Raw genomic sequence first — 20,517 nt, forward strand, 5'->3', positions numbered from 1 at the left:
AGATAAAAGAGCCACGGGCACAGTCAAAAACTATAAAGGGTCTATAAACAACCTCTTAACTCTAAAGTTTAGCCTGCCGGAATTTCATAGATGTTGGCAGAAAACGTGAGATTCTTCAGTCAGAAACAAATGATTTTATTAGTCATAGTGAGAGCAGCAAACAGAATTTGCATTTATTCCCTGAATCCCAATTCTCACAGGGCCACACGAAGAGGGCCAAGTGACCCTGCACGTATAGTAGGTTGCATTCTAGAACACTGAGCCTAGGGAACTAGAATCTTTTTTAATGAGAAATAAGCATTACCTCCCTTTGTCCTGGAAGAAGATATCCTTCTGGGTGGTAAGCAAACCTGCCCCTTGCTCCAAAGGGAGACACCATACCTGTCTTCCAAAATTGTTCACTACACAGACATCGCAACAAGAACAGTTACGTGCAGAAATCAGAGGGACCCCTAGAAAATGGTTTTTTAACAATATCCACTCCTGGTTTCTATGCCATCCTGGCTTCTGGTAAATTTATCCACTCCATCTGCCACACTGATAAATCTGACCAACAGTGGCTGGGACCAAATCCATTTAATTTGTCTCATACGGCATTTAATTGACACTATTTTCGACAGGACTCCACTCTGTCAGCAGGACTTCTGGGCAGCAGATCGGGCCAGCCTACCGTATCGACCAATCGTGACCTCAAGGGTCCGAGGCTCAAGTCGAACAAAACCCCAGGAAATCATCAAGATCTACCCTGGAAAGCCAGATAGCTTTCTCCTCAACTTTCCATACTGGCTTTTCTCCTCAGCCCAAGGCATTAATCCAGGTACCGCAGGATGTATCAGTGATCGCACAGACTTCCCCTTGCCTGCAGGGACAAAGCCTACAGCAATTCTGTCATCCGTAACAACATTAGTCAGTGAGTTGTGCTGACTTGAGTGGCTTCTAGGGCTAAGGTGATAATGGTGAACACTTCGGTTAAAGTCAGGGTCAAAATTTGTATCACCTTTTCTAATTGGATGGTCTTGTCATAGGGGATACTGCCTGAAGGGTAAGCACAAAGAACAGGTCAGCTTTTCCTCTGCTGGAAGGTTCTTCTGAATAATCCCCTGGAAGGTTCTTCTGAATAATCCCCTGGTAGACTCATTAGAAGAGATCTCTATATTCATCTAGAAGGAAAGCTTCATAATTTGCTGGTGGCATTTCCTTAAACACCTGGAGGTTTCTTTTCTTTTTTTTTTTTCTTTTCCTTCTACCTGGAGGTTTCTCCCATCCGCGTACTAACCAGGCCTGACCCTGCTTAGCTTCCGAGATCAGACAAGATCGGGAGCGTTCAGGGTGATATGGCCGTAGACCTTCTACCTGGAGGTTTCGGAGGACCTCCCTTCAAACTCACACAGCTATGATTCAAGTCATCAGGTTTTCAGTAGGGAGGCAAGTTAATGATGGCTTCCACAGATGGTATTCCTGGAAATAAAGTGTTGTTTACAATTGGGGGGACTCCCGGTTGGATTTCTATCAGTTTGGGGTACAGGTGGACTGTCCCCTAGCTGACTGGTTGGCCTTAGTTTCCCAGTTTGGTTCAAATAATTGAGTTTAGTATTATTCTTGGAGCAACTGGCTGATGGCAGTAAATCCAACCTGTCCTGTTGGTCCCTGTCGCCAGCCACATGTCATTTGTCATTTAGACTGATTGATCAATGGCTATGGTAATAGGAACTGGAAAGACATCTAGAAACAGGGTCTAGTATTTTGTGTGGGTGATACAGGAAGCTGTAGCCATGCCTTGCTGCTGCTGAGAGAAAGTATAAGAAAAGCCAAGAGAAATGGTGATCAAATGTTGGAGATGGACCAGAGCCAGCAGAGACATGACCAGGCCCAGCAGTCATTGAAATTTAGGGAGCCAGCAACAGTTTGGGAGACTTATACCAGGGGGTCTTTAGAAAAGAAGGTTCCAGGGCGTTTCTGAAAGACAAAAATCATTAATAATCCTCTTCTCCTTACCTCCCAAGGTATATAAGTGGTTCCCCACCAGGTATTGAGGTCGTTGGTCAACTTACGCCTCCACAAAATTGGTGCATCCCATTCCATGAAATGTAACTTCACCTTTATTTCATGCACCCCTTACATTTTTTTTTCTGGAAAAGTGAAGTATGCAACAGGCAGGAGCATTTTTATAAAATGTATGGAGACCTTGGGGCACCTGGCTGGCTCAGTGGGAGGAACGTGTGACTCTTGATCTTGGGGTTTGTGAGTTCTAGCTCCATGTTGGGTGTACTTAAATAAATACATATTAGAAAACCACACAGTGACGTATTAGGGATCCCACTTTGACCTGTGTGGACGACTTTAGAGAGACTTGCAAACAGGTGGTCATTATACTTTCATTTATAGTCTAAAGCTGTATCATTCCACTGAGACAATCCAGGTGGCTGGGCCAGAATTACGTTTGAATTCCTTATCCTTCATTTTGGCTGGGCTGCTTCCTAGAGATTGTACCAAGCAGACAAGACTAAGATTGCCATTAAGGGAAAGAAAAAGAAATATCCTGTCCAGGAAATGTTGGGCTGAAATCCTGAATTTTCAAAAGAGATCTAAATAATATTCTATACTTCTCATCCTGCTCATTGCTCAGGAAACATCTAAGAGAAGATGAGAAGATGAGCCTTCATGGGGCCAGTCACATTCAGTGACCAGACTGTCTCACTAAGGTATGTGGATGTTGAGTCAGATATATTATTTATTTATAAATTTATAAAATTAGTTTTATTGAGACCATAATTCACATACCATACAATTCACCCATTTAGGATGTACAATTCACTGGTTTTTAGTATATTCACAGATATGTGCAACCATCACCATAGTCAATTTTAGAACATTTTCGTCACCTTAAAAAATAAATCCTATATCCCCTAGCCATCCCCAACCCTCAAACCCAGCCCCATCCATCTCAACTTCCAGCCCTAAACAACCATTAGTATACTTTCTGTCTCTATAGATTTACAGATTCAACCATGCTGTAGCACGTATCATTATTTTATTCTTTTTTATGGCCAAACAACCCATTATATGGACATACCACATTTTGTTTATCCCTTCGTTAGTTGATGGATAATTGGGCTGTTTCCATCTTTGACTCCTATGAATAATGCCACTATAAACACTCATGTACAAGTTTTTGTGTGTGGACATTGGTTTTAATTTTCATGGATATATATACAAGAGTGGAATTGTTGGTCATATGGTAACTCTACGATTAATCTTTTGTGGAACTGCCAGAATGTTTTCCAAAGTGATGGCATCATTCTATATTTCCATCATCAGTAGATGAGGGTTATTATTTCTCCACACTTTTACCAACTCTTGTTACTGACTTTTTGATTCTTTTTGAGGAAGTGGTGTCTCATTGTAGTTTTGATGCAATAAATAATGTTGAGCATCTTTTCATGTGCTTATTGACCTTTTGTATATCTTCCCTTAAAGAAATGTCTTAGGGAGCCTGGGTGGCAGAGTGGTTAAGCATCTTGATGGTTAAGATGACTCTTGATCTCAGCTCAGGTCACAATCTCACTGTTCGTGGATTCGAGCCCTTCACTGGACTCTGTGCTAATGGGGTGGAGCCTTCTTGGGATTCTGTCTCTCCTTCTTTCTGCCTTTTCCCTCCTCGTGCACGTGCTCTCTCTCTCTCTCTCTCTCTAAAAAATAAATAAACAAAAAAATTAAAAAAAAGAAATATCTTTATTCTTTTGCATGTGGCTATACAGTTGAATTGTCTGTTTCTCCCTTTATTTCTGTCAGTTTTGTATTATATATTTTGGTGCTGTGTTATTGGATACATATATGTTTATAATTATTATATCTTCCTGATGCACTTGCCCTTTTATCATTATAAAATGTCCTTCTTTATCTCTAATAACTTTTATTTTTCTTTAAAGTCTATTTTGTCTTACAGTAATATAGCGACATCATCTTTCTTGTGGTTATGTTTGCATGGGGCATTATTTAATATCCTTTTGCTTTCAATATCTCTGTATTTGAAATTAAAGTACGTCTGCTGAAGACAGCATGTATTTGGATCACAGGTTTTAATCCAATCTGGCAGTCTCTGCCTTTTGATTGGATTGTTTAATCTATTCAGATTTAATATTATTTTCAATAACAGCTGAATTCATGTCTGACACTTTTACTTTTCATTTTTTATGTGATTCGTGTCTTTTTTGTTCCTCTATTTCTCTTTTATTGCTTTATTTCACATTAAGTGAATATTGTCTCATGCAGCATTTTATTTCATGATTTTCTTCACTATATATTTTTGCATTTTCTCTAGAGTTAACCGTATACATCTTCATGATCAGAATCAGCTTCAGATTTATACTAACCTTTCAAGTGAGATATAGAAAGGTTATTGCTTTTACCCCTTTTTGTGATATTATTGCTATATATAAAATCTATTTTCTTTTCCCCTTTTAACATATCAAATCTATAAATATTACAAAAAAGACAATATTGTAATTATTTCTTTCTATAATTTTGTCTTTCAAAGAAGCTAAGAGAAAACAGAGAATCTGTATTTATAGCTTTCATTATATTAATCTTTGTATTTATCATTCCTGATTCTCTTTACTTGTTCTTCCAGATTTACCATCTGGAGTTATTTCCTTAGCCCAATACAGTTTTGCTCTTAATCCACCTCTTTTGTGTTAGTAGCAATTATATTACATGTCTATATGTTATGGGCCCAATAGGATAATATATACATATCATTTTATACAATTGATTTTTATTTTTTATTTTTTGGCAATAAATATCAAACTAATTTATTTGTTATGGATGCCACAGACATATTATTCCATTGATAGCATTTTACATAGTATACATATATCTGAATCCTAAACAAATCTTCTCTCACCCTAGATCTCATAACATTTGTCTGTTAAAGTAAATGCAAGTAAAGTAAACGCAAGGTTCTCAGCTCAGTACTCAGTGCCTTTCATCATTAGATCCTACAGCTTCCACCTATCCACCCATTTGCCTGGAATCCTGATGCAGGCCACCCAACAACATCCAACACCTCTCGACCAATCTCACTTCTTTGTTTTTTCCTTTGCTATTCTTTGCTCTCCCAATAGCCTTCACTTTACCTATCCAACAGTTCCAAGATCAGGCTCAAAACTTATTTTCAAGAGCATACTTTAGGAATCTATCCCAGAAATGAAATTGTTTCTTATTTTAAATACCACAGTAGTCTTCTAGTATGGACTTTGCTTTAAGAAATTTATAGCCAATTGTCATTATTAGCTGTAGTTATGGTTCTATAGAGTCACTGCAAACATTGAATCAGTTCTTGGTAAAATAAAAGTAAAATAAAGAGAGGTTTCTGGGAGCCTCCAGTCATAACATTTTCCTAAACTGGTCAAGGGATAATCTTGTTTTATGTTTCAAGAAGTATTATTTATTTATTTATTTATTTATTTAATATATAATTTATCGTCAAATTAGTTTCCATACAACATCCAGTGCTCATCCCAACAGGTGCCCTCCTCAATGCCCATCACCCACTTTCCCCTCTTCCCTACCCCACTTCAAATTGATTTTTAAATAAGAGAAGAAAGGAGAATGTGTATTTATATAGCCTCTTGTTATTACATAAATACCTTAACCAGTACTTGTTGATTTTTTTGGTATGAATGCTAATTTCTGTTTGAGGTCACTTCAGCCTGAATAACTTCCTTTAGTATTTCATATAAGGCTGATCTGCTTGCAACAAATTCTCTCAGTTATTGTTTGTCTGGGAATGTCTTTATTTTGCTTTTACTTTTTCTTTTTTAAGTTTTTGTTTATTTATTTTGAGAGAGAGAGAGAGTGCGTGAGTGGGGTAGGTGCAGAGAGAGAAGGAGAGAGAATCCCAAGCGGGCTCTGCACCATTAACAGTGCAGAGCCCAAAGGGGACTGGAACTCACGAACTGTGAAATCATGACCTAAGCCAAAAACCAAGAGTCAGATGCTTAACTGACTGAACCATGCAGGTGCCCCTGCTTTCACTTTTTAAAGATAGCTTTGGTGGGGAATGCCTGGGTGGCTCAGTTAGTTGAGTGACTGACTTCAGCTCAGGTCATGGTCTCATGGTTTGTGAGTTTGAGCCCCGCATCAGGATCGCTGCTGTCAACACAGAACCCGCTTCGGATCCTCTGTCCCCCTTTCTCTCTGCACTTCCCCCGCTTGTGCTCTCTCAAAAATAAATAAAAACATTAAAAAAAAAGATTGCTTTGTTGGATATAAGGTTTTTGGTTGACAGTTTTTTTCTTTGGACACTTTGAATATGATATCCTACTACCCTTTGGTCTCCATTGTTTTTGCTGATAAATTCATGAGTAATCTTACTGGGGTTCCTTGTAAAAATGGGTTGTTTTTTTCTTACTGCTTTCAAGAGTTTATCCTGGTCTTTGACTTTCGGTGTTTTTACTTTGATGTGTTTGTCTATCGATCTCCTTGTGTTTATCCTACTTGGAGTTTGTGGAGCTTCCTGCATGTGTAGAGTAGTGGTTTTCAGTACATTTGACACGTTTTCAGCTATTATTTCCTCAAATATTTTTCTGCCACTTTTTTTCTATCGCTTTTCCTTCTAGTACTTCCATTATGCACATGTAGGTACACTTCATAAGGCCTTACATTGCTCTGTTCTTTTTTCTTTATTCTTATTTTACTCTGTTTTTTGGACTGCATATCCTCTATTGAGCTCTCTGTAAGTCTGCTACTTATTTTGCCAATCAAATAGTCTCTTGAGCCCCTTTATGAACTTTCAATTTCTGTAATTGTACTTTTTCAACTCCAGCATTTCCATTTGATTTTTTTATAATTTCTATCTTTTTATTGATATTGTCTATCTGATGTGACATTGTCCATTATCATTACATGCTCTTTTATTTCTTTAATATTGTTTTCTTTTAGATTATTGAACATGTTTATAATGACTCCATTAGAGATTTTTTTTGTTGTTGTTAAATTTGGTATCTGGTTATTCTCACAGTTTGTGTTGTCTGCCTTTTCCTTGGTATATGGGTCATACTCTAGTGTTTCTTTGTAAATCTTGTAACTTTTTGTTGGAAACTGGGAATTTTGGGTAATAACCTGTAGCACCTCTTAGTACTGATGACCCCCTCCTGACCTCGGGACTTGTTATTGTTATTTGTTTGCTATATTTTAGTGATTGGCTGAAATATTTTTGTGGAGTTTATTTCTTCTGCTGTATTATCTCTCTGATATTGCAACCTGGGATGTGCCCACGGTCACTCTGGGCTGGCATTTGTTAAGTTGCTGGATGATTGCTTTATTATTTTTAGCAATGCCTCATATATCTTGACTATTAGCCCATTATTGAGTGGCTTTGGAGATAAAGGCACAACAGTATCAACATGTAAATGATCCAGAGAACTAAAAACATGACTCAGTTTAGTTTTAAAGACCAAAATGCTGTGGCCCGATCCTGCTGCTTGGACTGAAAAGTAACACCATAAACCAAAAAGTGTCAACAGCAGTGAGGTTCCACCTAAGGCCTGAGAGGTGGTTAAGGGATCTCCCAGGAATGAATGGGGGCCCTAACCTGTGCAGTGTTGCTTCCCTCACTGTAAGACAATTGGATCAACTTTTGGCTAAAGGCAGAAGTCTGTTGTGCAGTGATGATTCTGCCTCAAAGAATATGACTTTTCTTTTTTTCCCCCCAGTATAAGATGGTGGATATACTGCCATGTCCAGTATGATGACGAATCCAGGCAACAATGGTGACAAACTGCATGATGCAGACTTAGTCAGGGACTTGATTTCAGTTGGTTTCATCAGAGAATAGGCCCTTACATGGCATCTACATGAGTGACCCAGATGGTTCCATGAGTGGCACGATTTGTTTTCACATTTCATGGCCCTAAATAAGAGTAGCTTTAATCTGTCTTGTAGTTTCCAAGCAACAAACCAAAGAATTAGGCCGTTGGCTCCCGTTTAAGAGTCCAGAAAAATAAAACATAGTTTATCAAGGGGAATAGTGACCAGAATTGTGAGAATGGACTTGAGTTATTATGCCCACTGACCGAGCAAGTGTGTGTGCATTTTTGGTTTTGCCTCGCTGTCGTTGAGGCTGGACAGCTATCGCAGCTCAGTGGGCACAAGGGGGCTTCAACGTAGCTCATCTATCTGTGAACCGGGCCCATGCCCAAGGATTCCATTGGCCATCAACGTTGCTTCAGGCAATGAGACGAAGAATAAACTTTCCCTCAATAACATAACTGCCATTGTTCAGTTATGACCACAATGCTATGAATTTCTGCCCATGGTAGTTGCAAATTTCCTTCCTTCTGTACCCAGTGTAAGTGGGTGTCTCTGTAATTGTCGCCTGAGAGAAGTCAACACCTTCTGTCCTCACCAGAACGAATCTTAGTATTCGTTGTTACGATGGGGCAGACTTGAGGCTGACAGCCAGATTGGTGAGGAAGTCCCCCTTTCCAGGGAAGAGTTAGCAATACTTAGGGCGCTGTTCAGCTGATTGTCTTTGCATCTGCTTCTTGAGACTTGGCTAACTATAGGGTTGGGAGGTTAGAAACATTTCTTCCTTGTTTGGTCAATACATCCACTCTCTTACACTGGGCAAAAAATAAAGAACATCATGTTCTTTGAGGCAAAGTTGTCACTGCATGCCAGACTTCGGACTTTTGCCAAAAGTTGATCCAATTGCTTTACAGCGAGGGAAGCGACACTGTACCTTGCTTACTGATTTCCGTGGACTTTCCTCAATTCCTATCAATTTTCCCACGTGGCCCCCTTCCAGAAAGTCATATGCCTGTCAGCCTCCAATCCTTGTTGACAAAACAGTCAAGAACAGTGAAGGGTCTGAGATTTCTCCCAATTTTCAAGCTATCACCTTAGCCTGTGTATTGATTATCAATGGCTCAGTACCATAGAATTAGAGGCTTAAAACAAGGCACATCTACTATTTCACAGATTCTGTAGGTCGCAGTTTAGGCATGGCCTCACTGGGTCCTCTGCAAGGACTGTATTCTTCTCTGAAGCTTGACTAGAAACCATCTGCTTCCAAGCCCACAGAGTAGTTTGCAGCATTCGGTTTCCTATAGGCTGTGGACTGAGGGCCCCCATTCTTGCTAGTTCAGCTGGAGGCTGTCTTCAGTTGTTTACTATGCGGGTTCACAACATGGCCATTTGCTTCCTCAAGGCCACCAAGCAGGAGAGTCTCCTTGTAAGGCAGACATTACAAATATATGTAATATAATTATGTACACATAATCACCTACCTTCTTGTCACATTGTTGTATGCTACTGGTTGAAAGCAAATCACACTCCTACCCACACTCAAGGGGAGAGGACATCACAGGGCATTCATATGAGCAGATGGGGACTTTGGGGACCACTCTATCTGCCAGAGTCTACCGTAGATTCACGAATGCTGGCAGAAGACACGAGACTCTTGGGGGAGAGACAAAGGACTTCTCTTTTCACAGCAAGAATAGTAGCCCAAGGATCAACATTTGTGCTGGTCCTCTGAGTGTCAGTTCCCCAAGGACAACGTAAAGAGGGCTAGGTAATATCTGTACATGCAGTGGAGTGTGTTATAGGAAAGGAACTTGGAGCTTTGGAAGCCTGGATCTTTTATTAAAGGAAATAAGCATGCCTGACCTGGGCCCTGAAGGGAGACACCACCACTATCTTCCAAGACTGTTCACTCTGCAAACATCCTGGAAAAAAGAGTCTAAAACAACTGTCTGCTTGCAAGATGTGCAGACACATACAATTCATGGAGCATTATCTTTCCGTGGGCAGATCTTGACTCTGAGGAGCATATCTAGGTACAATAGAAAAATATAACCATGTATATCAATAACCCTCATGCATCAAGTCTGAAAAGGGAAATTCAGTGTGGTACGGCAGCTCAAAGGAAGGCAAAAGTATTCCTAACTCTACAGATGAGACATCCCATCGCAGAATTTATGTTGGAATTTAAAGCATTTCTGAGATTTTAGCTACTGAGGGAAGGTAGAAAAGAAAGGAAGAATATATAGAAGCATCAGGAAGAGCAGAGGTACAGAGAAGGGAAGCCATGTTGGGCAGTTTCACTGGATGCAACTATAGGGGGAGAGAAAGCAGTATGGCGAAAAGTCTGGAAGTGTAAAATCAGGTTGGCTAATCGTGGGCCTTACATGTCTACGTAGGTGCCAGTAAGCTGTTTCGGGGAGCTAAAAGTGCTGTCCTTAAAGTGCCTTGAGTGAATGAGGGAGCGAGGACGAATTTAGTCAGTACTGTGCTGCGGCAATTGTAATCTGGAGGTAGTGGCATGAATCCGAGGTGCAAAACGACTCAAATTCTAAGCAGAATTCTTAGAGAAACGACTCTTGTGGAAGGTACAAGTCAGGAGGTGGGGAAAGTCTAAGGTGGCTCTTTGGCAGCGGGAAGGGAAAGGTCAGAGTTGGATGTATGCTTTTTCATTGGTAGAATCAGCTGGACCTGATGGCTCGTTGCTCCCGTAACACAGCAAAAGGGGACGAGTCAAGAAGTAACCCAAGGAGCCGAAAGGCGAGTGGCATCAGGATGAGAAATACAGAAGTTTTAAGAAGGTGCAGGTAATGGGGAGGAGGTGATACATTTGGTTTGGGGTAAACAAAACCAAACAAAACAAAAAGGCCCTTTGAAAACGCACCTGTTTGAAGAGTAAGGTAATCTCTTGATGCACCTAGAGATACTTCACCAATGGGTGCCAAGAGACGTTTAAAGCATTGAAACACAAATTCAGGGTCATCCTATTAAGCATGGGTGGTAATAATCAGGTCGGATATTTTCTTTCATTTGGCTGCCTAAGGAAAAGAATAATGCATTTAAACTGGGATTGGTAAAAATTGGATCATTTCCATACCTTTCAGATCGGAGAATTCTGACTATATATTATAGTTCATTCAAGTAGGCAGAGGTAGTTTTTAAAAAGCTGAAAGCTTATAATTTAAGGTGTAGGTCTTAATTTTTAAACTCAGTGGCTACCCTAAGTGAGATGGACACATGTTAGCTTTTCTCATCGAGGGAGAGTGATCTGATTTTACATACTTGACCTTGGCTGGGGAAGGGTAACAGGAAAGGAGATGTACCCTTCTCTGCTGAGCCTTTAGCGTAGCCCAGATTTAATGCATGTGCTTTTGTTCATTCGTGAGGGTGTACTCACCAGGGAGCACTACAGCAATTTGTGTTCCCATTTGTAACTTTACAGGTTTTGCCTCACAGAGTCAACCTTCGTGTTTGTTTTCCATTCACGGAATACAGACTTACGATGAAAGGAATTGTCATTAAACACACTTGGATTCTTGGATGCTCCGACTGAATAGGGAAGAGGGAAGGGGGGTCAGAGGGGAGAGAAAGAAACAGAGAGACCTTCGGAGAATGCCTTCCTTCTCATTCTACATTTTAGAGATCAACAAGATAACTTTATTAAATGAAAGAAGGAAGCACTCACCTGCTGAGTAGTGCCCTTTACACGCTCCATTCTTTAATCTGTAATACAACCCCATTTATTCCTCTTCTCAGTTTACACATTAATAGACTAAAGCTCAGGAACTTCATAACCAGCCTCCAGCTGGAAAGTTGACTTTTAGGTAGGTAAGGTAGACGGTTCTGTCTCGTTCTGGCCACAACACCAGGCGCTTTTAATAAAGTCGCTAAACAATCAGTGTCACCAAGCATGGTTTGAAGTGACATCTATGGAGGAAAATTTCGAAGACATAAACACAGCTTGGTGCCTTTTCCAGGAAACCTTAACTGTGGCCATTGTCAGGTAGTACCGGTTCGATACCTGAGCTTGATTAGAAACTTGCTTTTTTTTGCTCATCTGAATTCTTTATCTTGGATTCAAAGGCTTTTTCTATATCATGTTGGGGCTTTGTCCATCCAAATGGCCCTCTGGGTTTCCCTGAGCTCAGATGACTGCAGTGTCTTTTTTCTTGTCCCCGGAGCCATTTCTAGGCGCTTGGATTATTTATAATCTTCTCCCTATACCCCTTTCCTCCACAGGATGACATTTAACTACTTTCAACCATCTAGCTCACCTATAAAAACATTCGTGTAGTGCATTTAAGAAATATGGCAGTATCCGTTCCACTGTTCGTGGACTTTTTGTTTTTTTGTTTTTTTTCCTGTTTGAAATGATTACCACCAATAAAGCAACTGTAAATATTCTTGTGGTAGAGATAGCTCCCGTTAACAAGGGAGTAGATAAATAGCCCTAAATTAGATCCAAACACTCCTCATTGCTCAAATATAAAGTAACAACAATAATAACTGCCCGTCATCCCCCACCAATGTTAACCACAGTAGCATAAATTCTGTTCTCTCTCAGTTTCTGAAGACAGTACATATTCTTTTTACAAGCATAGGTTGAAAACATATCCCCTAATTAGATTCACAGAATGGTTACCTTGTTGCTTTCCATGTTTTAGGGGAACTGTTTTGGGGTGGATTTGATTTATATTTATTTGGTCTTGAACTTGGCCATAGAAATGACGAGCCATCACACCATCTACCCTCTGGTCAGTATGTGACAGATACCAAGGTTGGGGGCTGAAGGGTTTTCTCAAGACCATGGAATTAAGAGACTGGAAGGTAGAAAGAGAAGAATCACCTTCTATCTTTATTTAAAACAGTTTCATAAGCAAATGCAACCTTAAATTGTGATTTCATTGTAGGAGCATAAACTTTGTCCTAAGATTCATCTGCAGAAGTCTTAACATAAATTGCAAAAATGTCACATTTCTGAAGAAGAAAACTTTGTTTTCTGAAAAATTTATCATTATATAACATTCCAAGACAAATAAAACCTTGGAGCAGAAAACAGCTGGTGATATCAATGAAAAGGAAGAAAAGCAAAATATCACATTTTCATTGGAGAAAATTGCACAACTGTTGATATTGGAGAGTAGTTCTATCCCATGTGTAATTGTTATTTCTCTCTCTCTCTCTCTCTCTCTCTCTCTCTCTTTTTAGCAACTTTTAATGTTTACTTGTTTTTGAGAGAGAGACAGAGAGAGTGCGAGCAGGGAGGGACAGAGAGAGACACACACATGCACGCACGCACACACACACACACACACACACACACAGAATCTGAAGCAGGCTCCAGGCTCTGAGCTGTCAGCACAGAGACTGACGCAGGGCTTGAACTCACAAACTGTGCGATAACGACCTGAACCGAAGTTGGCCGCTCAACCAACTGAGCCACCCAGGTGCCCCAGTAATTCTTATTTCTTGATTTTCCTGTATGAGTGAGTTTTATAGATAAGCAAGACCTAGGAAAATATAGTTGCTTGTTTTTATACGAAGGTTAGCGTTTTTCGTAAGTGTAGTTCTCCAATAGTTTCTCTTATGTTTTTTTAGGTAAGTATCATCTATAAATAGTAAATTTAGTGGTTGGTGCTTCCAGAACAATGTTAAATAATGGTGATGATGAGGACGTTCTTATTTTGTTCCTGACTTTAATGTCACTGCTTTAGTGTTTCTACATGAAGCATGATTGATACATTTCATTGACAATATCTCTTAGGTGATATTTAATATTTTGACTTCCATAATTTCTCAGATATTCTATAATTTGACACAGGCTTAGTCATATTCTTGACTCAATTCGTTTCATAGAGAGTTACAAATTTCCAGATGATTGGGGTTTTTACTTTGTTTTGTTTTAGGATGAATTTTCTCTCTCAGTTCTCTTACATTATGCCTTGTCCTTTGTTCTTAGTTCCTGTTCTTTTTTCATTTTGTTCTCTATTTTCTTTGTTTCTTATAAGTTTAAAAGTTTTAAATTGTGTTCTAACAATTGTCTTCATAACAATAACATTAAGAGAGTATCTATCAACTCCTTAGTATGAACAACTGAAATTAATTTCTTAAAATAAAAATGGCATATATTTAAGGTATACAACACAATGATTTGATATACATATATGTAATAAAGTGATTACTACAGTCCAGCTAATTAATTAACATTTCTCCTCATATAGTTACCTTTTCTTTGTGTGTGATAAGTGCCCCTGAAATCTATCCTGTTAGCGTCCTTCCAGAGTTCAATACCCCATTCTTAAGTAATCATTCCTGTATATTAGATCTGTAGACTTACTTATCCTACATAAATGTAACTTTGTACCCTTTGACCAGCATCTCTCCATTCCACCCCCCCCTTCCCCTTGCCCCAGTAATCAATATTCCACTCTGTTTTTATGTGTTTTTGTTTTCGTTTTGGAGCTTCCACGTGTAAGTGAGATCATATAGTTTTTGTCTTTCTGTGTCTGGTTTATTTCACTTAGCATAATGTCCTCCAGTTTCATCTACATTGTTGCAAATGGCAGGATTTCCTTCTTTTTCATGGTTGAATAATGTTCCACTGTGCATGTGCACGTGTGTGTGTGTGTGTGTGTGTCTGTGTGTGTATCCCTCCCTCCTTTCATGCAATTTTCTTTAAAAGTTTATTTTACTTATTTTGAGGGCAGGGGGTGGGAAAGCACAGGAGACACAGAGGGAGAGGGAGAAAGAAAGAATCCCAAGCAGGCTCCATGCTGTCAGCATAGAGCCTGATACAGGGCTTGATCTCACAGACCATAAGATTATGACCTGAGTCGAAATCTAGAGTTGGATGCTCAAATGACTGCGCCACCCAGGTGCTCCCTCTAGTAGTTTCTTAAGAAGAGCTACTGGGATCTAAAGTCTGTATCTTCTTGTGGGTGGAAAAGTGTTTGTTGCCTTTATACTTGAATGACAGTTTATCTGGGTATAAGACTCTTCAGTCACATTTTCTTTCCTTAAAGCTCTTCTGGGTGTTGTTCTTTTATCTTCTAGCATTGGGTCTTTCTGTACTCTGAGGCTAGCATTTGTGTGTGTGTGTGTGTGTGTGTGTGTGTGTGTGTGTGTGTGTGTGATAAATATCTTGATGCTTTTTCTGGATCCCTAAATTATTCTCTCTCTGTCTTGGAAGCTTAGGAACTTTTCTGGGATATGTCTCAAAGACAATATGTTGATATTTCCATAAGTTTTCCTTTGATGCATTATGCATTTATATTCCTCAGGTCCAAGTCCTTATATCTTTGGAAACTTTTCTTGAATTATGTCTTTCTGTTTTTCTTTTTTCTTTTCTTTCTTTTTTATTACTTTATTTCTTTTCTGCAGAGACAAACAATGCAAATCTGATGTCTGATGTTTTACTTGAAAACTATTTCCTCTCTAATATTTTGAATCTGTTTCATTCTATCTTAATTTGTTTGACTTTTCTCTTTTATGATTTCAATAGTGTTGATTTCCTTTTATATTACTTCTAATTTGAATTTCATTTCTCTATTGCTTCTTTGTCCTGCTTTTTTCCTTAGGTCTTCAAGCTTATGTGTCAATTTATGTTAATTCCCTGTATCTTCCCGGGTCTTTTGCATCTTGCTTGAGCTCTTGCAGGGCCAATTGATTCATTCCCCTTTCAAAATTTATGACAATGTGTTGTCTTACAGTTTTCATCTGCTTTATGGCAATGGTTTCTGAGGGTATGTTATTTCACTTGGCATTTCTCCTCCTTTCTCTTATGCCACATTTTTTGGTATTCTGTGCCAGTTCGTTTTTTTAGAAAGATTTTCTTCCCTTCTCCTCCCCTTCCCCTTCCCCCCCTTCCCCTTCCCCTTCTCTTCCTTCTTCTTCTTCTTCTTCTTCTTCTTCTTCTTCTTCTTCTTCTTCTTTTTCTTAAAGAAAGCACATTTTTTGGGGGACCAGCTGTAGAGAAGACAAAACCATGATTCACTCTTGCAGGAATTCTACTTATTCTTGTAGGTTGTTCCTTTGGAGTTTTTCATTTACTTCACCCAGGCCTGCTGAGATTGTTAGCAAAGGACTGCTGCTTATATAGATATTCCCTTCTTTTTCATGCTGTGTGACTTCCTTACTCCAGTATAATAGGTTAATCCAAAACTAGCAGATTAAAATGCCATTTATTAGTTATCATGAGTGTTGTGGACCCAGGCTTATTCATAAATCTGTGATTGGCTGGAGGTTGGCTAAGTCAGGCTGGGCTGCGGATGGTGTTGTGCTCTATTTTACCCGCTTTCTGAGACCAGCATGCTAGTCTGTGTTTGTCCTTCTTGTAGCAATAGCAGAGGTGGAAGAGGGCAAGAGGAAACACACAGGATTCTTGAGAACTTGTCTTGGAATGGAGACATCACATTTGCCTTATCCTATCGGCCAAAACAAATCAACACAGCTGAGTCAAGATGTAAAGGATGGGGAAATAGTTCCTACCTCTTTAGTGACAGGGACTGAAAGGTCACATGAAGACGAGTGTGGATACAGTGCTGCAGAATTGGGGCCATGGACACAATTTGTCGCATTTGCTAAATACAGAATACTTTGTGCAAATATAACTTGTTTAATTCTCTGCTCATCCCCCATGTTCCTTGCTTTTCGTGACTTTGCATTAACTGGTTCCAAGGAATTTCCCATTGCTGGTACATATACCCGTTCCTTTAGTTTCAAACAAGGTGAGACCCGTGGATTTCAAGGATGGCCCCGTCTGTCCTCACCTCCTGGTGTTCACACCCTTGTATAATCCCCTCCACCGAGTGTGGGCTGGACCTAGTGACTTCCTTCTAAGGAAAGATTAGTGAATGCTATTCTAAGAGTAGGTTTTAAAAACGGTGTCTTCTATCCTGCTCACACACTTTCTCTTTCTCTGGTTCTTCTTGTTTGCTTGTTTTGATGAAGAAAACTGCCACGTTGTGAGCTGCTTATGGAGAGGCCCACATGGCGAGGAACTGAGAGCGGCCTCCAGCCAACATCCAGCAAGGAACTGAGGCCTCAGTCTAAAGCCCTCAACCACATAAATGAACTCAGAAGTGGATTCTATCCCAGTCGAGACTCCAGATAACTGCAGCCCTGGCTGATACCTCACTTTCAGCTTATGAAGCATCTTTAAGTAGAGAAATCAGCAAAGACCTTGCCCAAATTCTGACCCGCAGAAACTGTGAGGCAATAAATGATGAAGGTTAAAGCCACCGAGTTTTGAGGTAATATGTTACTCGGCAATTGCTAAGTAACACACACGGATTGTTGGTTTTTCAGACTGTGCCACTTACTTTGGAGAAGTGTGCCCTGTTGGATTTGCTTGAGATCTGTGGTCAAGGGTCTTCTCTCTCAATAGCTTGACCTTCACAGCATTTGGTATCTCTTTTTAATATGCTGCAGGTTGGCATTTATTATTTAAAGAAGTTGTTTAGAGTTACGGTAAAGGTTTATCAAAGAAGGAATTTAGAGTTGTTGCCTTTATACTTTTCATTCTGTTTATTGCTTTTGGGTGACTTTTTTTTTGCCCCTCTTATAAAAACCAAAGTACAAATTCTGAATTGTGCATTTCATTTTCTAAATACTTCCAGAAAGCTGCTGCTTGAGGCCCTTGGTACAGTAATATGTGAAGAACTTAATGGATGCTAGCCAGTGGCAGAATCAAGCCAGCTTTGTCCTAGTTCTCCTTGGACCCAGCACCTTCTTTCTCCATTCTCATCTTATATGTTTAACCCAAGAGGTGGCCTGTGTGGTTGTGGTGTCAGATTTTCTGTGCTGTCGGCACAGAGACTGACGCAGGGCTTGAAATCACAAGCTATGAGATCATGACCTGACCCGAAGTCAAGAGTTGGATGCTGAACTGACTGAGCCACCCAGGTGCCGTCATTTCCCTAATCTCTCAATGCTTTATAGCCTTGAGAACTAATCTTGGTAGTATTGTAAGGCTGATGAAATGAAATAATTCATGCCAAGTGTTAATACAGTGCCTGACAGATGGTAAGCCCTCAATAAATGCTAACTATGTAAAACATATATTTATTAAATGCCTACTGATTGCCTGAGGTTGTACTAGGTCATGAGCATACAAATATGTGTACAATTTGGTTCCTTTTTCTCAAGGAAATCATAGTCTTGCGAGTGAAATGGGACTAATAGTTGTGTAACATTATTGTTTGCAAACACTATCATGCACTTTGCTGTTCCGATCCTGATAAACTCACCTGTGAGGTATTATTCCTGAATTCCTGCTTTGGTTTTCTGCCTGGCATCCCAGTTTCTGTAGGATTCGAGGATGTTTTATATCCAGAGGACAGCCAGATAAAAATGTCTGTCTTCCCCACTTTCCTTCTGGAATCCATTTAGACTATTCTCTTGATAGGTATTTATACTTCACGTAAGTCTAGTGCTCATCCCAAGTGCCCTTCTCAATGCCCATCACCCATTTTCCCCTCTCTCCCCACCAACCCTCAGTTGGTTCTCCATATTTAAGAGTCTCTTCTGGTTTGCCTCCCTCCCTCTCTGTTTGTAACTATTTTTTCCCCCTTCCCTTCCCCTGTGGTCTTCTGTTGAGTTTCTCAAGATCCACATATCAGTGAAAACATATGATAATTGACAGATAGATATATTTTAGAAAATAAACTGTTTAGACCAGCGCCCTGCCGAAAACCAAAAATACACAGAGTGCCTTCTCCCTGTTCAGACCAGAGTAAAACTACTCAGAGCAAACAAATAAACAACAAACAAACTACAAAACAAAAGCAAAATCCCCAGTTGTGTCTCCTTCTGTTACGCAGGTACAGCTGAGAGAGACTGCCAAGCAAGGAACAGTAGAGAGCTGGTGAGTTTCTAGGAGGTTCTGGCCAAAGCTGGGAGATCAGGTGCCTGTGGCTCATTTCGCTGGCGTTAATCTGTGATGCCTTCGGTGTCGTCACATGTATTTCATTGGTGTTTTTCCCTTATTAAATATGAAAATCATGTCAAAGGTAAATGTCAAGGGGCTATAAAATTACCCTTCTTATCTTCTGAACATTTATCAGTTGATAAATGGAAAGACACCGCTGCCAAAATAACTGAATGAATAATTTATAAATGACTGATGCATCTTGTATGTTGTTTCAGGCACAAAACAGTAGGACATCAATAATCAAAAGAAGTTGGATTAATTTAGCAGTATTTTGCCGCTGATGTTTTTATCTAAATGCTGCAGTGTGGATCCTGGTGGCCAGGGAACCTGGTTTCTCTTGTTTTGCTCCTTACCTACCTGGGGTACTGGGGGGGGGTACGGAGGTAGGGGAGGAGGGGGCCCCTTCTCTTACCTCAGACCTCCTTCTTTCTTATTTGATCTGCACATCCTCTCTCCCTCCATGGACCTTTCTGCAATACGCCAGGATGTAAACAAAACAAAACAAAACAAAACAAAACAAAACAAAACACCTTGATTTAAAAAGGGCTTGCACATCTCCCTTGAATTCTCACCTTGCCTAGACGTCATTTCCCCCCATTAATTTACATTGAGCCAGTGTTGTCTTTGAAATGCTAGTCTTGGGGCGCCTGGGTGGCTTGGTCGGTTAAGCGTCCGACTTCGGCTCAGGTCATGGTCTCACGGTCCGTGAGTTCGAGCCCCGCGTCAGGCTCTGTGCTGACAGCTCAGAGCCCAGAGCCTGGAGCCTGTTTCAGATGCTGTGTCTCCCTCTCTCTCTGCTCCTCCCCTGTTCATGCTCTGTCTCTCTCTGTCTCAAAAATACATAAACGTTAAAAAAAATTAAAAAAAAAATGAAATGCTAGTCTTTAGACGACTGTCTTAAATGCATTTAGAATTCTCTAACGTTGTCATCGTGGTCACCCTAAAAGGCTCCATAATGTGCATTAAATTAATTAATGTCCTTAAAGGACCAGAGCAGAGCTCAACCCTGTTGCTTCTGCTGGCCAGGGTTTAGGTACCGTGCCAACCGCCAGCCAGAAAAAAAACAACCCTGGAAGCCTCCCTACAGCAGTAAACTCAATGGCAAGTCTTCCCGGGAAAGGCGGGGGGTGGGGGGGGGGGGCGAGGGGGACCCATGCAGCCCCAGGAAAGTTCTGCGGAGAAAATTTGCCTGGCCTTGGAGATCTCAACCTGGATCCAATTTCCCCCGAAGGTTAAGCAGCCTTATTCCGGGACATACGCTAACAAAGGGGGAAGGGGCCAGACAATTAACATCATGATTTATTCTGACATGACTCTTGAAGGGTGGCCACTTTATTATTATTATTATTTTTTTTTAAATTCCACCCTGTGGCTTTACCCACCAAGCCCGGGATCTGCTCTTTGTCATCCCATTGTCAAAACGGCCTCGCCTCTGCTCCCCAGGCCCCGCTGCCTGTTAACGTCCACGGAGCGCGACATCTAGCCCAGCGTGGTAATCGGGCTGCCCCCTCCCACTCCCCCTCGGCCGGGCTGGGCCGCGCGGGGGCCCCTCGGAGCACCGAGCGATCCCCGAGGGCTCCCCGAGGGCTCCCCGGCTGCGCGCGCGTCATCAGCCGCTCTGCCCGGGGAAGCGGGCCTGGACGGAGATGGGGACGCACCGCCCGGCCGGGCGAGGGTGCAAAGCGGTGCCCTCCGTGGCGGGGCACCGAGCTGCTCTGCAGATCTGGCCCGGTCCCTGGACCTTCACAGGCAGTGCCGCAGAAGGCACGGACGCTCCCGTT

General features: G+C 40.8%; 3 long non-coding RNA genes across 3 annotated transcripts; 1 reads left to right on the plus strand and 2 right to left on the minus strand.

The window, feature by feature from the left end:
* The first annotated feature begins 159 nt into the window (after positions 1 to 159).
* Positions 160 to 16,923, plus strand: LOC122238562. Its single transcript, XR_006217496.1, has 3 exons — positions 160 to 817; positions 2,627 to 2,702; positions 16,756 to 16,923. It is a non-coding gene; the product is annotated as an uncharacterized LOC122238562 (long non-coding RNA).
* On the minus strand, positions 3,645 to 11,349 carry LOC122238561. The gene is made up of 4 exons (XR_006217495.1): positions 11,204 to 11,349; positions 10,691 to 10,844; positions 9,016 to 9,838; positions 3,645 to 3,683 (listed from the first exon to the last, which is right to left on the minus strand). It is a non-coding gene; the product is annotated as an uncharacterized LOC122238561 (long non-coding RNA).
* Positions 16,924 to 18,438: 1,515 nt separating the features above from the next.
* On the minus strand, positions 18,439 to 20,238 carry LOC122238560. Its single transcript, XR_006217494.1, has 3 exons — positions 20,119 to 20,238; positions 19,149 to 19,206; positions 18,439 to 18,787 (listed from the first exon to the last, which is right to left on the minus strand). It is a non-coding gene; the product is annotated as an uncharacterized LOC122238560 (long non-coding RNA).
* Between the last annotated feature and the right edge of the window lie 279 nt (positions 20,239 to 20,517).

Source organism: Panthera tigris, chromosome B2 (genome assembly GCF_018350195.1).
Source record: "Panthera tigris isolate Pti1 chromosome B2, P.tigris_Pti1_mat1.1, whole genome shotgun sequence".
Taxonomy (NCBI): Eukaryota; Metazoa; Chordata; class Mammalia; order Carnivora; family Felidae; genus Panthera; species Panthera tigris.